The sequence below is a fragment of the Harmonia axyridis genome, chromosome 3 (assembly GCF_914767665.1).
Source record: "Harmonia axyridis chromosome 3, icHarAxyr1.1, whole genome shotgun sequence".
Taxonomy (NCBI): Eukaryota; Metazoa; Arthropoda; class Insecta; order Coleoptera; family Coccinellidae; genus Harmonia; species Harmonia axyridis.
Window position 1 is genome coordinate 34,781,141 of NC_059503.1, and position 14,750 is coordinate 34,795,890.

The 14,750-nt window shown below is 34.9% G+C and overlaps 1 long non-coding RNA gene across 1 annotated transcript; it reads right to left on the reverse strand.

Moving 5' to 3' along the window:
• Positions 1–544: 544 nt before the first annotated feature.
• Positions 545–8,368, reverse strand: LOC123676492. The gene is made up of 3 exons (XR_006746950.1): positions 8,209–8,368; positions 1,687–1,971; positions 545–702 (listed from the first exon to the last, which is right to left on the reverse strand). It is a non-coding gene; the product is annotated as an uncharacterized LOC123676492 (long non-coding RNA).
• Positions 8,369–14,750: the final 6,382 nt, after the last annotated feature.

Genomic DNA, 14,750 nt, shown 5'->3' on the forward strand with positions numbered 1-14,750 from the left:
TCCAAATTTCAATATTTCTAGTCGAATATCATCTGACGTTTCGTATTTATAATTAGGGGCGTTTCTATTCTGAATGCCATCGATGAATGTTATCGGGGAACACAGATTTAAGAGAAACGTCAAAATGTTACCAAAATTGCACATTTTTGCGTGAATTTTTCGAGAGAACAAAGACGAAAATCGAAAAAAGGGCTCCGTTACTTTTCCAGTTCATCTTTCGTGCATCAGATTGAGCCAAAACATCTCGTCCCGACGATATCCTACGCCCCATCTCGTTTCTAGAAGTTTTCACTTTTCGACGAAAATCGATTTTTTCGTCGAGTTTGAGAATTATTATAAAATAATCGGGGTACTTTTGCCGAAAAACCCCGGTACCGTAACAAATGTCCGTCTTTCCTCTTTCGAAACGTATTATCGCGTCCCTTACTACTTCTTTGCGAACGGTCGAAAAAAGTGTAAACTTTTCTTCCCTTTTAAAAAAACGCGTTTCTTTCCCCTTTCCCCCCCATAGTACTGATTCCACGATTAGTATATCTAATAACTAGTACGCGCCGTAGATCTACCTTGTAGGTAGATCAATGTAGCCCATAGATCCTCTTTGCCCGTAGATACACCTTGTAGGTAGATCTACATTGACCATAGATCCTCTTCGTCCATAGATCCTCATTGTCCATAGATCTACATTAGCCACAGATGTACACCCTATATAAAATTCATTCAAATAATGCATATCTTCAGTATTCTGTATATATACAACGCACAGTCTGTATGTAATTTGGGGAATAATTTAAATCAACTTGACATTAAACATTCTGTAGATGGAGTTTTCGTTGAAACACAAAAAAGCAATCAAAAACACCAATGAACATGCCCGACTCGTTATTCGAGAACCTTCAAGATGGCGGAAAAAGCAAATGCTATGAAACCAATTTTCGAATTCCATAAAGAATCAATTCTTCAGAAATGTCTAAGGCTGACCTGAAGCTGTTATCCAAATTTCCAAATTTCATTATGCCTCTTTTGCCCAAAATATCAAATTGGTATCCCCATTTTATACACCCTGTATAATTTTTAATCAATTATTATATTTTTCCCCACAAATTATGAAAACGAAGAATAACCCGAAGCTTATAATCCGATGTTTCAATAGGTTACATTTTTGCATAAACGTCTAATTGCCACTCAAAAATAATACACCCTGTATGAAATCGTCAATCACTCAGTGTATAACTTCAAGAATTTTGCAAAAAAAATAACCTGGATCTAAGATTTCAACAGGAAATTGTGCACTCTGTATAAAAAATATTCATCGCACGTATATCTTAGCAAATAATGCAAATAATAAAATTCACACAATTGACCAAAAACAAAATTGATCCATTTCAACATTCCGAAGCATTCACCGCCAAATAATATAAAAATTAATAACTGGTGAAAAAATAAGAAAAAAAAAGTATCACCTGCAGCAAGATTTGAACTCGCAACCTATAGAGACCTCACTTTAAAAGACCGCATCCCTAACGACCAGGCCACAACGCCTTTACAAAATTAGGTGCATTTCTGCTTCTTATAGGAAAACTTTCAAAATAAATGGTGACAGAGATTCTATAAGTTGATAATTTTCATGATTTTCGTTTAAAAAATCGTTAAATATAAAGGATATCTAATTGAATTATCTCTACCTACCGGCTTACTTCAGGTTGGATGCCAATATCTGTCCGAAATGATATATTTACGTATGTCCTTGACAATGCACATGAAACGGAATGCTTCAAGATTTGACGAATTTCCATGAAAATCTCAACAAAACGCAAAAATACCATCATAAAAGGGCGGTACATACAGTTCTAGTCTATCATTTCCTCAAATTTCTGTTTAAAAACTTCTCAAATAACCAAATGACTCCTGGTAGAGGCTTCTGGCAAATCAAGCTTCCCACTGAGCTTCTTTCTAAAATTTCATCAAATATACCTCGAAAAACGTATCTGAATCGAATGTGAATCATCTTTTCTTGCATCTTTCCTCTGAATTCGTCCAAATTTTAATGTTTCTAGTCGAATATCATCTGACGTTTCGTATTTATAATTAGGGGCGTTCCTACTTTGAATGCCATCGATGGATGATATCGGGGAACACAGATTTAAGAGAAACGTCAAAATGTTACCAAAATTGCACATTTTTGCGTGAATTTTTCGGGAAAACAAAGACGAAAATCGAAAAAAGGGCTCCGTTACTTTTCCAGTTCATCTTTCGTGCGTCAGATTGAGCAAAAACATCTCGTCCCGACGATATCCTACGCCCCATCTCGTTTCTAGAAGTTTTCACTTTTCGACGAAAATCGATTTTTTCGTCGAGTTTGAGAATATTTATAAAATAATCGGGGTACTTTTGCCGAAAAACCCCGGTACCGTAACAAATGTCCGTCTTTCCTCTTTCGAAGCGTATTATTGCGTCCCTTCGTACTTCCCTGCGAACGGTCGAAAAAAGTGTAAACTTTTCTTCCCTTTTAAAAAAACGCGTTTCTTTCCCCTTTCCCCCCCATAGTACTGATTCCACGATTAGTATATCTAACTAGTACGCGCCGTAGATCTACCTTGTAGGTAGATCAATGTAGCTCATAGATCAATAGGTAGGTAGATCAATGTTGCACATAGATCTACCTTTTAGGTAGATCAATGTTGCCCACAGATCTACCTTTTATATAGATCAATGTTGCCCACAGATCTACCTTGTAGGTAGATCATTGTTGCCCATTGATCTACCTTGTAGGTAGATCAATATAGCCCATAGATCTACCGTTTAGTTTGATCAATATAGCCCATAGATCTACCTTTGAATTCATTCATAAATACTCCCATATCTCCTGTAAAATCGATATCGGACTAAGATAAAGCGAGATACTAAGGTTTCTTGAATATACGCGTGAGTAACGCGCATCTTGTATGTAATTTGAGGATTGGAATAATATCGAATAATTCGTATCAACTGACAATCAACTCAACCCTGTATAAACAGTATATTTACATGAAACATCCTGTATATAAATTTCTTGTAGAAACACAAATGAAAAGAAAAAATCCCAATCTATTGTAAAAAAAAGAAGCTGTAATTTCAATTCTCAATTTTCATATTTTATATTGTCTCAATTCTTCAGAAATATCTAATTGCCACTAAATTCCTCATCCTGTATAAATTTCATTTATTGAATTATTATTTATAATTAATTGCTAAAGCTTCCCATGTGGTGATGTTCATTATTGCTCGAAAGCCATTGGGTTTTATTCATCCAATTTTCAGATTTCATTGTGTCTAATTTTTCACAAATATCAAATTGTTATCCCAATTTTCTACTCCCTGTATAATTGTTAATTAATTATTATTTATTTCCTCAATGATTTTCTCTATGATAAAGAAGAATAAACGTCTAATAGCCACTCGAAAATAATACACTCTGTATATAACCGTCAATCCCCACCTGTATACCTTCAAGAATTATGCAATGAAATGATAACCTAGAGCTAACATGTCAACTATAAGAAAAGTTTTCAGTTCTCCAGAGACATCTCGGAAATTGTACACTCTGTATAAACGTTATTCATCGCACGTATAATTTCGCAAATTATGTGAAATCAAACTTGAAATTTCAATTTTCAGATTTCATGAGTTTTCTATTTTACAGAAAAGCATAATTGGCGCTCGAAAAATGTACACCCTGTATAATATGGAAATGTAGGAATCGCTTTCATTTTAAGATTTCAAATTGGTCAATTTATCGAAAAACCTCCAATAGGCAACTTGAAAAAAAACAATGTATAATCGTTATTCTTATATGTACTTTGAAAATCGGAAAAACATAATTATATGTGTATACTACGAAATCATTCACACAATAGACCAAAAAAAAATTGATCCATATAAATATTCCGAAGCATTCACCGCCAAATAATATAAAAATTAATAACTGGCGCAAAAATAAGAAAAAAAAATTATGACCTGCTGCAAGACTTGAACTCGCAACCCATAGAGACCTCAGTTAAACGACCGCATCCCTAACGATCCGGCTACAATGCCTTTGAATAATTTGGTGCATTTGTGCTTCTTATAGGAAAAATGTCAAAATAAATGGTGACAGAAATTCTATAAGTTGATGAATTTTCATGATTTTCGTTTAAAAAATCGTTAAATATAAAGGATGTCTAATTAAAATATCTCTACCTACCGGCTTACTTCAGGTTGGATGCTAATATCTGTCCGAAATGATATATTTACGTATGTCCTTGACAATTCACGTGAAACGGAATGCTTCAAAATTTGACGAATTTCCATGAAAACCTCAACAAAACTCGAAGATACCATCAGAAAAGGCCGTTTCCTACCATTTCAGTCCATTCTTTGCTTAAATATCTCGTTGAAAACACCTCAAATAACCAAAATAAGTCCAGTAGAAGCTTCAGCAAACGAATGTATTCGACTGACACAAAACGATTCTGTTTGAAAATATCATCAAATATACCTCGAAAAACGGATCTGAATCGAATCTGAATCATCTTTTCTTGCATCTTTCCTCTGAATTCGTCCAAATTTCAATGTTTCTAGTCGAATATCATCTGACGTTTCGTATTTATGATTAGGGGCGTTCCTACTCTGAATGCCATCGATGGATGATATCGGGGAACACAGATTTAAGAGAAACGTCAAAATGTTACCAAAATTGCACATTTTTGCGTGAATTTTTCGAGAAAACAAAGACGAAAATGGAAAAAAGGGCTCCGTTACTTTTCCAGTTCATCTTTCGTGCGTCAGATTGAGCCAAAACATCTCGTCCCGACGATATCCTACGCCCCATCTCGTTTCTAGAAGTTTTCACTTTTCGACGAAAATCGATTTTTTCGTCCAGTTTGAAAATAATTATAAAATAATCGGGGCATTTTTGCCAAAAAACTCCGGTACCATAACAAATGTCCGTCTTTCCTCTTTCGAAACGTATTATTGCGTCCCTTCCTACTTCTCTCCAAACGTTCGAAAAAAGTCTAAACTTTTCTTCACTTTTAAAAAAACACGTTTCTTTCCCCTTTCCCCCCCATAGTCCTGAAATTTGACTTAGTATATAGAACTAGTACGCGCCGTAGATCTACCTTGTAGGTAGATTCGCTTTGCCCGTATATACACCTTGTAGGTAGATCTACATTGCCCATAGATCCTCTTGGTCCATAGATCTGCATTGGCCATAGATCTGCATTGGCCATAGATCTGCATTGGCCATAGATCTGCATTGGCCAAAAATCTATATAAAATTCATTCAAATACTGCATATCTTCTGTATTATCGATATAGGACTAATATACAGCGAGATACTAAGGTTTCAGTATTTTCATAAATACGCGTTAGTAACGCACAGTATGTATGTAAGTAGAGGAATAATTTTAATCAATTTGACATGAAACACCCTGTATATGATAGTCAGTCACCTAGTATATACCTTCAAGAATTATGCTATATAATAATAACCTGTAGCTATAATCTCAACTATAAATCTATTGTACACCCTGTATGAGATGAGAATGTGGAAACCCCTATTATTTTCGAATCAGTTCATTAATTTTATTATACCGATTTTCATATTTCAAATGAGCATATTCATCAAGAAACCTCTAATAGGCACTGTAACTTCAGAAACACTGTATAATCGTTATTCTTATACGTACTTTGAAAACTATGCAAAAACATAAATATATAATATGTATATTACGGAATCATTCAAACAGTAGACCAAAAAAAAATTTGATCCATTTCATTATTCCAAAGCATTCACCGCCAAATAATATAAGAATTAATAACTTGCGAAAAATAAGAAAAAAAAAGTCACTGACTGGCAGCGATTCGAACATGCAGTAGCGCAGCGCTTCAGTTTAACGGTCCGCAACTTACACCCTCTAGCCATGACCACGTTGAGGTATTGAGTGCATTTATGCTTCTTATAGGCAAAATGTCAAAATCACAGGTAACAGAGATTCTATAAAAATGAAGAATTTTCATGATTTTCGTCTAAAAAACCGTTAGATATGAAGAAAATCGAATATTTATATCTGTACCTACCGATTTATCAGTCCAATATGAAATATTCACGTCTTTCCTTGACAACTTACATGAAACGGAATGCTATAAGATTTGACCAATTTCCATGAAAATCTCAACAAAATGCAAAGATACCATCAGAAAAGGACGTTTCTCACCATTCCCGTTCATTATTTGCTTGAATATCTCATCGAAAACACTTCAAATCACCAAAATGACTCCTATAGAAGCTTCAGCAAACCAATGTATTCGACAGCCACAAAATGATTCTGTTTGAAAATATCATCAAATATACCTCGAAAAACGGATAGAAATCGTATATTAATCATTTTTTCTTGCATCTTTCCTCTGAATTCGTCAAAATTGCAATGTTTCTAGTCAAATATCATCTGACGTTTCTCATTTTCATTCACATCGTTTCTATTCTGAATGCCATCGATGGATGATATCGGGGAACACAGATTTAAGAGAAACGTCAAAATGTTACCAAAATTGCACATTTTTGCGTGAATTTTTCGAGAAAACAAAGACGAAAATCGAAAAAAGGGCTCCGTTACTTTTCCAGTTCATCTTTCGTGCATCAGATTGAGCCAAAACATCTCGTCCCGACGATATCCTACGCCCCATCTCGTTTCTAGAAGTTTTCACTTTTCGACGAAAATCGATTTTTTCGTCCAGTTTGAGAATAATTATAAAATAATCGGGGTACTTTTGCCGAAAAACCTCGGTACCGTAACAAATGTCCGTCTTTCCTCTTTCGAAACGTATTATCGCGTCCCTTACTACTTCTTTGCGAACGGTCGAAAAAAGTCCAAACTTTTCTTCCCTTTTAAAAAAACACGTTTCTTTCCCCTTTCCCCCCCATAGTACTGATTCCTGACTTAGTATATAGACTAGTACGCGCCGTAGATCTACCTTGTAGGTAGATTCGCTTTGCCCGTAGATACACCTTGTAGGTAGATCTACATTGCCCATAGATCCTCTTGGTCCATAGATCCACATTGTCCATAGATCTGCATTGGCCATAGATCTGCATTGGCCGAAAATCTATATAAAATTCATTCAAATACTGCATATCTTCTGTATTATCGATATAGGACTAATATACAGCGAGATACTAAGGTTTCAGTATTTTCATAAATACGCGTTAGTAACGCACAGTATGTATGTAAGTAGAGGAATAATTTTAATCAATTTGACATGAAACACCCTGTATATGATAGTCAGTCACCTAGTATATACCTTCAAGAATTATGCTATATAATAATAACCTGTAGCTATAATCTCAACTATAAATCTATTGTACACCCTGTATGAGATGAGAATGTGGAAACCCCTATTATTTTCAAATCAGTTCATTAATTTTATTATACCGATTTTCATATTTCAAATGGGCATATTCATCAAGAAACCTCTAATAGGCACTGTAACTTCAGAAACACTGTATAATCGTTATTCTTATACGTACTTTGAAAACTATGCAAAAACATAAATATATAATATGTATATTACGGAATCATTCAAACAGTAGACCAAAAAAAAATTTGATCCATTTCATTATTCCAAAGCATTCACCGCCAAATAATATAAGAATTAATAACTTGCGAAAAATAAGAAAAAAAAAGTCACTGACTGGCAGCGATTCGAACATGCAGTAGCGCAGCGCTTCAATTTAACGGTCCGCAACTCACACCCTCTAGCCATGACCACGTTGAGGTATTGAGTGCATTTATGCTTCTTATAGGCAAAATGTCAAAATCACAGGTTACAGAGATTCTATAAAATTGAAGAATTTTCATGATTTTCGTCTAAAAAACCGTTAGATATGAAGAAAATCGAATATTTATATCTGTACCTACCGATTTATCAGTCCAATATGAAATATTCACGTCTTTCCTTGACAACTTACATGAAACGGAATGCTATAAGATTTGACCAATTTCCATGAAAATCTCAACAAAATGCAAAGATACCATCAGAAAAGGACGTTTCCTACCATTCCCGTTCATTATTTGCTTGAATATCTCATCGAAAACACTTCAAATCACCAAAATGACTCCTATAGAAGCTTCAGCAAACCAATGTATTCGACAGCCACAAAATGATTCTGTTTGAAAATATTATCAAATATACCTCGAAAAACGGATCTGAATCGAATCTGAATCATCATTTCTTGAATTTTCCCTCTGAATTCGTCCAAATTCTAATGTTTGTAGTCAAATATCATCTGACGTTTCTCATTTTCATTCACATCGTTTCTATTCTGAATGCCATCGATGGATGATATCGGGGAACACAGATTTAAGAGAAACGTCAAAATGTTACCAAAATTGCACATTTTTGCGTGAATTTTTCGAGAAAACAAAGACGAAAATCGAAAAAAGGGCTCCGTTACTTTTCCAGTTCATCTTTCGTGCATCAGATTGAGCCAAAACATCTCGTCCCGACGATATCCTACGCCCCATCTCGTTTCTAGAAGTTTTCACTTTTCGACGAAAATCGATTTTTTCGTCCAGTTTGAGAATAATTATAAAATAATCGGGGTACTTTTGCCGAAAAACCCCGGTACCGTAACAAATGTCCGTCTTTCCTCTTTCGAAACGTATTATCGCGTCCCTTCGTACTTCCCTGCAAACGGTCGAAAAAAGTGTAAACTTTTCTTCCTTTTTAAAAAAACGCGTTTCTTTCCCCTTTCCCCCCCATAGTACTGATTCCACGATTAGTATATCTAACTAGTACGCGCCGTAGATCTACCTTGTAGGTAGATCAATGTAGCCCATAGATCAATAGGTAGGTAGATCAATGTTGCTCATAGATCTACCTTGTAGGTAGATCAATGTTGCCCACAGATCCGCTTTGCCCGTAGATACACCTTGTAGGTAGACCTACCAAGCCCATAGATCCTCATTGTCCATAGATCTGCATTGGCCACAGATCTAGATGTACACCCTATATAAAATTCATTCAAATACTGCATATCTCCTGTATTATCGATATCGGACTAATATACAGCGAGATACTAAGGTTTCAGTAATTTCATGAATACGCGTTAGCAACGCACAGTCTGTATGTAATTTGAGGAATAATTTTGATCAAGTCGACATGAAACATCCTGTATATGAAGTTATTGTTGAAACACAAAAAAGGAACCAAAAACACCAATGGACATGCCCGACTGGTTAATCGAATACCTTCAAGATGGCAGAAAAAGCAAATGCTATGAAACCAATTTTCGAACTCCATACGGAATGAATTCTTCAGGAATGTCTAATTGGGACATTCTAAATTGTACACACTGTATTAACTTCATTCATACTTATTTTCGCGAATTATGTAAAAGAAAGAAGACTAACCTAAAGCTGTTATCCAAATTTCTAGATTTCAGTTTGCCTATTTTTTCAAAAATATCAAATTGGTATCCGAATTTTATACACCCTGTATAATTTTAAATCAATTATTATATATTTTCTCACAAATTATGCAAAAGAAGAATAACCTTAAGCTGATAATCCGATGTTTCAAAAGGTTACAATTTTGCATAAATGTCTGATTGCCACTCAAAAATAATACACCCTGTATGAAATCGTCAACCACTCAGTGTATACCTCCAAGAATTATGCAAAAAAAATAACCTGGATCTAAGATCTCAACTATCAGATTTCAACAGGTTTCAGTTATTCAGAGTCGTCCAATTGGAACTCGGAAATTGTGCACTCTGTATAAAAAATATTCATCGCACGTATATCTTCGCAAATTATGCAAAAGAAAACTAACCTGAAGCTCTAATTCCAATTTTCAGTTTTATAAGGTCTCGATTTTCCAGAAATGTATAATTGACGCTTGAAAATTGTACCCCCTGTATGAAATGGGAATGTGGGAATCCCTATTATTTTAAAATCATCATTGACTTCATTTGATCCATTTCACTATTCCCAAGTATTCACTGCCAAATAATATAAAAATTAATAAGTGGCGAAAAAATTAGAAAAAAATTTCGACCAGCAGCGAGATTTGAACTTGCAGCCCATAGAGGCTTCATTTCATTCGACCGCATCCTTGACCACCCGACCACAATTGCTTTGCGTAATTTGGTGCATTTGTGCTACTTATAGGGAAACTGTCAAAATCACAGGTTTCAGAGGTTCTATAAATATGAATAATGATATGATTTTCGTCTAAAAGACAATTAGATATGAAGGAAATCGAATATTTATATCTGTACCTACCGATTTATCAGTCCAAAATGAAAAATTCACGTCTCTCCTTAACAACTTACATGAAACGGAATGCTATAAGATTTGACCAATTTCCATGAAAATCTCAACAAAACGCAAAGATGCCATCAGAAAAGGAAGTTTTCTACCATTTCAGTCCTTTCTCTGCTTGAATATCTCGTTGAAAACACTTCAAATAACCAAAATAACTCCTATAGAAGCTTCACCAAACCAATGCATTCGACTGCCACAAAATGATTCTGTTTGAAAATATCAACAAATATACCTCGAAAAACGTATCTGAATCGAATCTGAATCATCTTTTCTTGCATATTTCCTCTGAATTCATCCAAATTTCAATGTTTCTAGTCAAATATCATCTGACGTTTCTCATTTTCATTCACATCGTTTCTATTCTGAATGCCATCGATGGATGTTATCGGGGAACACAGATTTAAGAGAAACGTCAAAATGTTACCAAAATTGTACATTTTTGCGTGAATTTTTCGAGAAAACAAAGACGAAAATCGAAAAAAGGGCTCCGTTACTTTTCCAGTTCATCTTTCGTGCTTCAGATTGAGCCAAAACATCTCGTCCCGACGATATCCTACGCCCCATCTCGTTTCTAGAAGTTTTCACTTTTCGACGAAAATCGATTTTTCCGTACAGTTTGAAAATAATTATAAAATAATCGGGGTACTTTTGCCGAAAAACCCCGGTACCGTAACAAATGTCCGTCTTTCCTCTTTCGAAACGTATTATCGCGTCCCTTCGTACTTCCCTGCGAACGGTCGAAAAAAGTGTAAACTTTTCTTCCCTTTTAAAAAAACGCGTTTCTTTCCCCTTTCCCCCCCATAGTACTGATTCCACGATTAGTATAATACTAGTACGCGCCGTAGATCTACCTTGTAGGTAGATTCGCTTTGCCCGTAGATACACCTTGTAGGTAGATCTACATTGCCCACAGATCATCTTTGTCCATAGATCCACATTGTCCATAGATCTGCATTGGCCATAGATCTGCATTGGCCAAAAATCTATGTAAAATTCATTCAAATACTGCATATCTTCTGTATTATCGATATCGGACTAATATACAGCGAAATACTAAGGCTTCAGTATTTTCATAAATACGCGTTAGCAACGCACAGTATGTATGTAATTAGAGGAATAATTTTAATCAATTCGACATGAAACACCCTGTATATGATAGTCAGTCACCTAGTATATACCTTCAAGAATTTGCTATATAATAATAACCTGTAGCAATACACTACTATAAATCTATTGTACACCCTGTATGAGATGAGAATGTGGAAACCCCTATTATTTTCAAATCAGTTCATTAATTTTATTATACCGATTTTCATATTTCAAATGGGTCTATTCATCAAGAAACCTCTAATAGGCACTGTAACTTCAGAAACACTGTATAATCGTTATCCTTATACGTACTTTGAAAAGTATGCAAAAACATAAATATATAATATGTATATTACGGAATCATTCAAACAGTAGACCAAAAAAAAATTTGATCCATTTCATTATTCCAAAGCATTCACCGCCAAATAATATAAGAATTAATAACTTGCGAAAAATAAGAAAAAAAATCACTGACTGGCAGCGATTCGAACCTGCAGTAGTGAAGCTCCTCAGTTTATCAGTCTGCGACTCACTGCCTCCTGCCATGAACACGCATTTGTGCTTCATATAGGGAAAATGTCAAAATCACAGGATACAGAAATTCTATAAACTTGAAGAATTTTCATGATTTTCGTGTAAAAAACCGTTAGATATGAAGGAAATCGAATATTTATATCTGTACCTACCGATTTTTCAGTCCAAAATGAAATATTTACGTCTTCCCTTGACAACTTACATGAAACGGAATGCTATATAATTTGACCAATTTCCATGAAAATCTCAACAAAATGCAAAGATGCCATCAGAAAAGGACGTTTTCTACCATTTCAGTCCTTTCTCTGCTTGAATATCTCGTTGAAAACACTTCAAATAACCAAAATAAATCCTATTGAAGCTTCAGCAAACCAATGTATTCGACTGTCACAAAATGATTCTGTTTGAAAATATCATCAAATATACCTCGAAAAACGGATAGAAATCGGATCTGAACATCTTTTCTTGTATATTTCCTCTCGATTCGTCCAAATTTCAATGTTTCTAGTCGAATATCATCTGACGTTTCTCATTTTCATTAACATCGTTTCTATTCTGAATGCCATCGATGGATGTTATCGGGGAACACAGATTTAAGAGAAACGTCAAAATGTTACCAAAATTGCACATTTTTGCGTGAATTTTTCGAGAAAACAAAGACGAAAATCGAAAAAAGGGCTCCGTTACTTTTCCAGTTCATCTTTCGTGCATCAGATTGAGCCAAAACATCACTTCCCGACGTTATCCTACGCCCCATCTCGTTTCTAGAAGTTTTCACTTTTCGACGAAAATCGATTTTTTCGTCGAGTTTGAGAATTATTATAAAATAATCGGGGTACTTTTGTCGAAAAACCCCGGTACCGTAACAAATGTCCGTCTTTCCTCTTTCGAAACGTATTATCGCGTCCCTTTCTCCTCCCCTCCCAACGGTCGAAAAAAGTCTAAACTTTTCTTCCCTTTTAAAAAAACACGTTTCTTTCCCCTTTCCCCCCCATAGTACTGATTCCTGACTTAGTATATAGATAACTAGTACGCGCCGTAGATCTACCTTGTAGGTAGATCAATGTAGCTCATAGATCCTCTTTGCCCGTAGATACACCTTGTAGGTAGATCTACATTGACCATAGATCCTCTTTGTCCATAGATCCTCATTGTCCATAGATCTGCATTAGTCACAGATGTACACCCCATAAAAAATTCATTCAAATACTGCATATCTCCTGTATTATCGATATCGGACTAATATACAACGCACAGTCTGTATGTAATTTGAGGAATAATTTTAATCAAGTCGACATGAAACATCGTGTATATGAAGTTTTTGTTGAAACACAAAAAAGCAAACAAAAACACCAATGATAATGCCCGACTCGTTATTCGAATACCTTCAAGATGGCAGAAAGAGCAAATGCTATGAAACCAATTTTCCATACGGAATCAATTCTTCAGGAATGTCTTAGACTAACCTAAAGCTATTATCCAAATTTCCAGATTTCATTTTGCCTATTTTTCCAAAAATATCAAATTGGTATCCCAATTCAATACACCCTGTGAAATCTTTAATCAATTATTATATTATTCCTCACAAATTATGAAAACGAAGAATAACCCGAAGCTTATAATCCGTTGTTTCAATAGGTTACAATTTTGCATAAATGTCTGATTGCCACTCAAAAATAATACACCCTGTATGAAATCGTCAACCTGTATATCAGTGTATACCTCCAAGAATTATGCAAAAAAAATAACCTGGATCTAAGATCTCAACTATCAGATTTCAACAGGTTTCAGTTATTCAGAGTCGTCCAATTGGAACTCGGAAATTGTGCACTCTGTATAAAAAATATTCATCGCACGTATATCTTCGCAAATTATGCAAAAGAAAACTAACCTGAAGCTCTAATTCCAATTTTCAGATTTATAAGGTCTCGATTTTCCAGAAATGTATAATTGACGCTTGAAAATTGTACCCCCTATATGAAATGGGAATCCCTATTATTTTAAAATCATCATTGACTTTATTTGATCCATTTTACTTTTCCAAAGTATTCACTGCCAAATAATATAAAAATTAATAACTGGCGAAAAAATAAGAAAAAAATTTCAACCGGCAGCGAGATTTGAACTTGCAGCCCATAGAGCCTTCAATTCATTCGACCTCATCCTCAACTACCCGGCCACAAAGGCTTTAATTAAATTCGTGCATTTGTGCTTTTTATAGGGAAACTGTCAAAATCACAGGTTTCAGAGATTCTATAAATATGAATAATTTTCATGATTTTCGTCTAAAAGATTATTAGATATGAAGGAAATCGAATATTTATATCTGTACCTACCGATTTATCAGTCCAAAATGAAAAATTCACGTCTCTCCTTGACAACTTACATGATACGGAATGCTATAAGATTTGACCAATTTCCATGAAAATCTCAACAAAACGCAAAGATACCATCAGTAAAGGACGTTTCCTACCATTCCCGTTCATCATTTGCTTGAATATCTCGTTGAAATCACTTCAAATAACCAAAATAACTCCAGTAGAAGCTTCAGCAAACGAATGTATTCGACTGCCACAAAACGATTCTGTTTGAAAATATCATCAAATATACCTCGAAAAACGGATCTGAATCGAATCTGAATCATCTTTTCTTGCATCTTTCCTCTGAATTCGTCCAAATTTCAATGTTTCTAGTCGAATATCATCTGACGTTTCGTATTTATAATTAGGGGCGTTCCTACTCTGAATGCCATCGATGGATGATATCGGGGAACACAGATTTAAG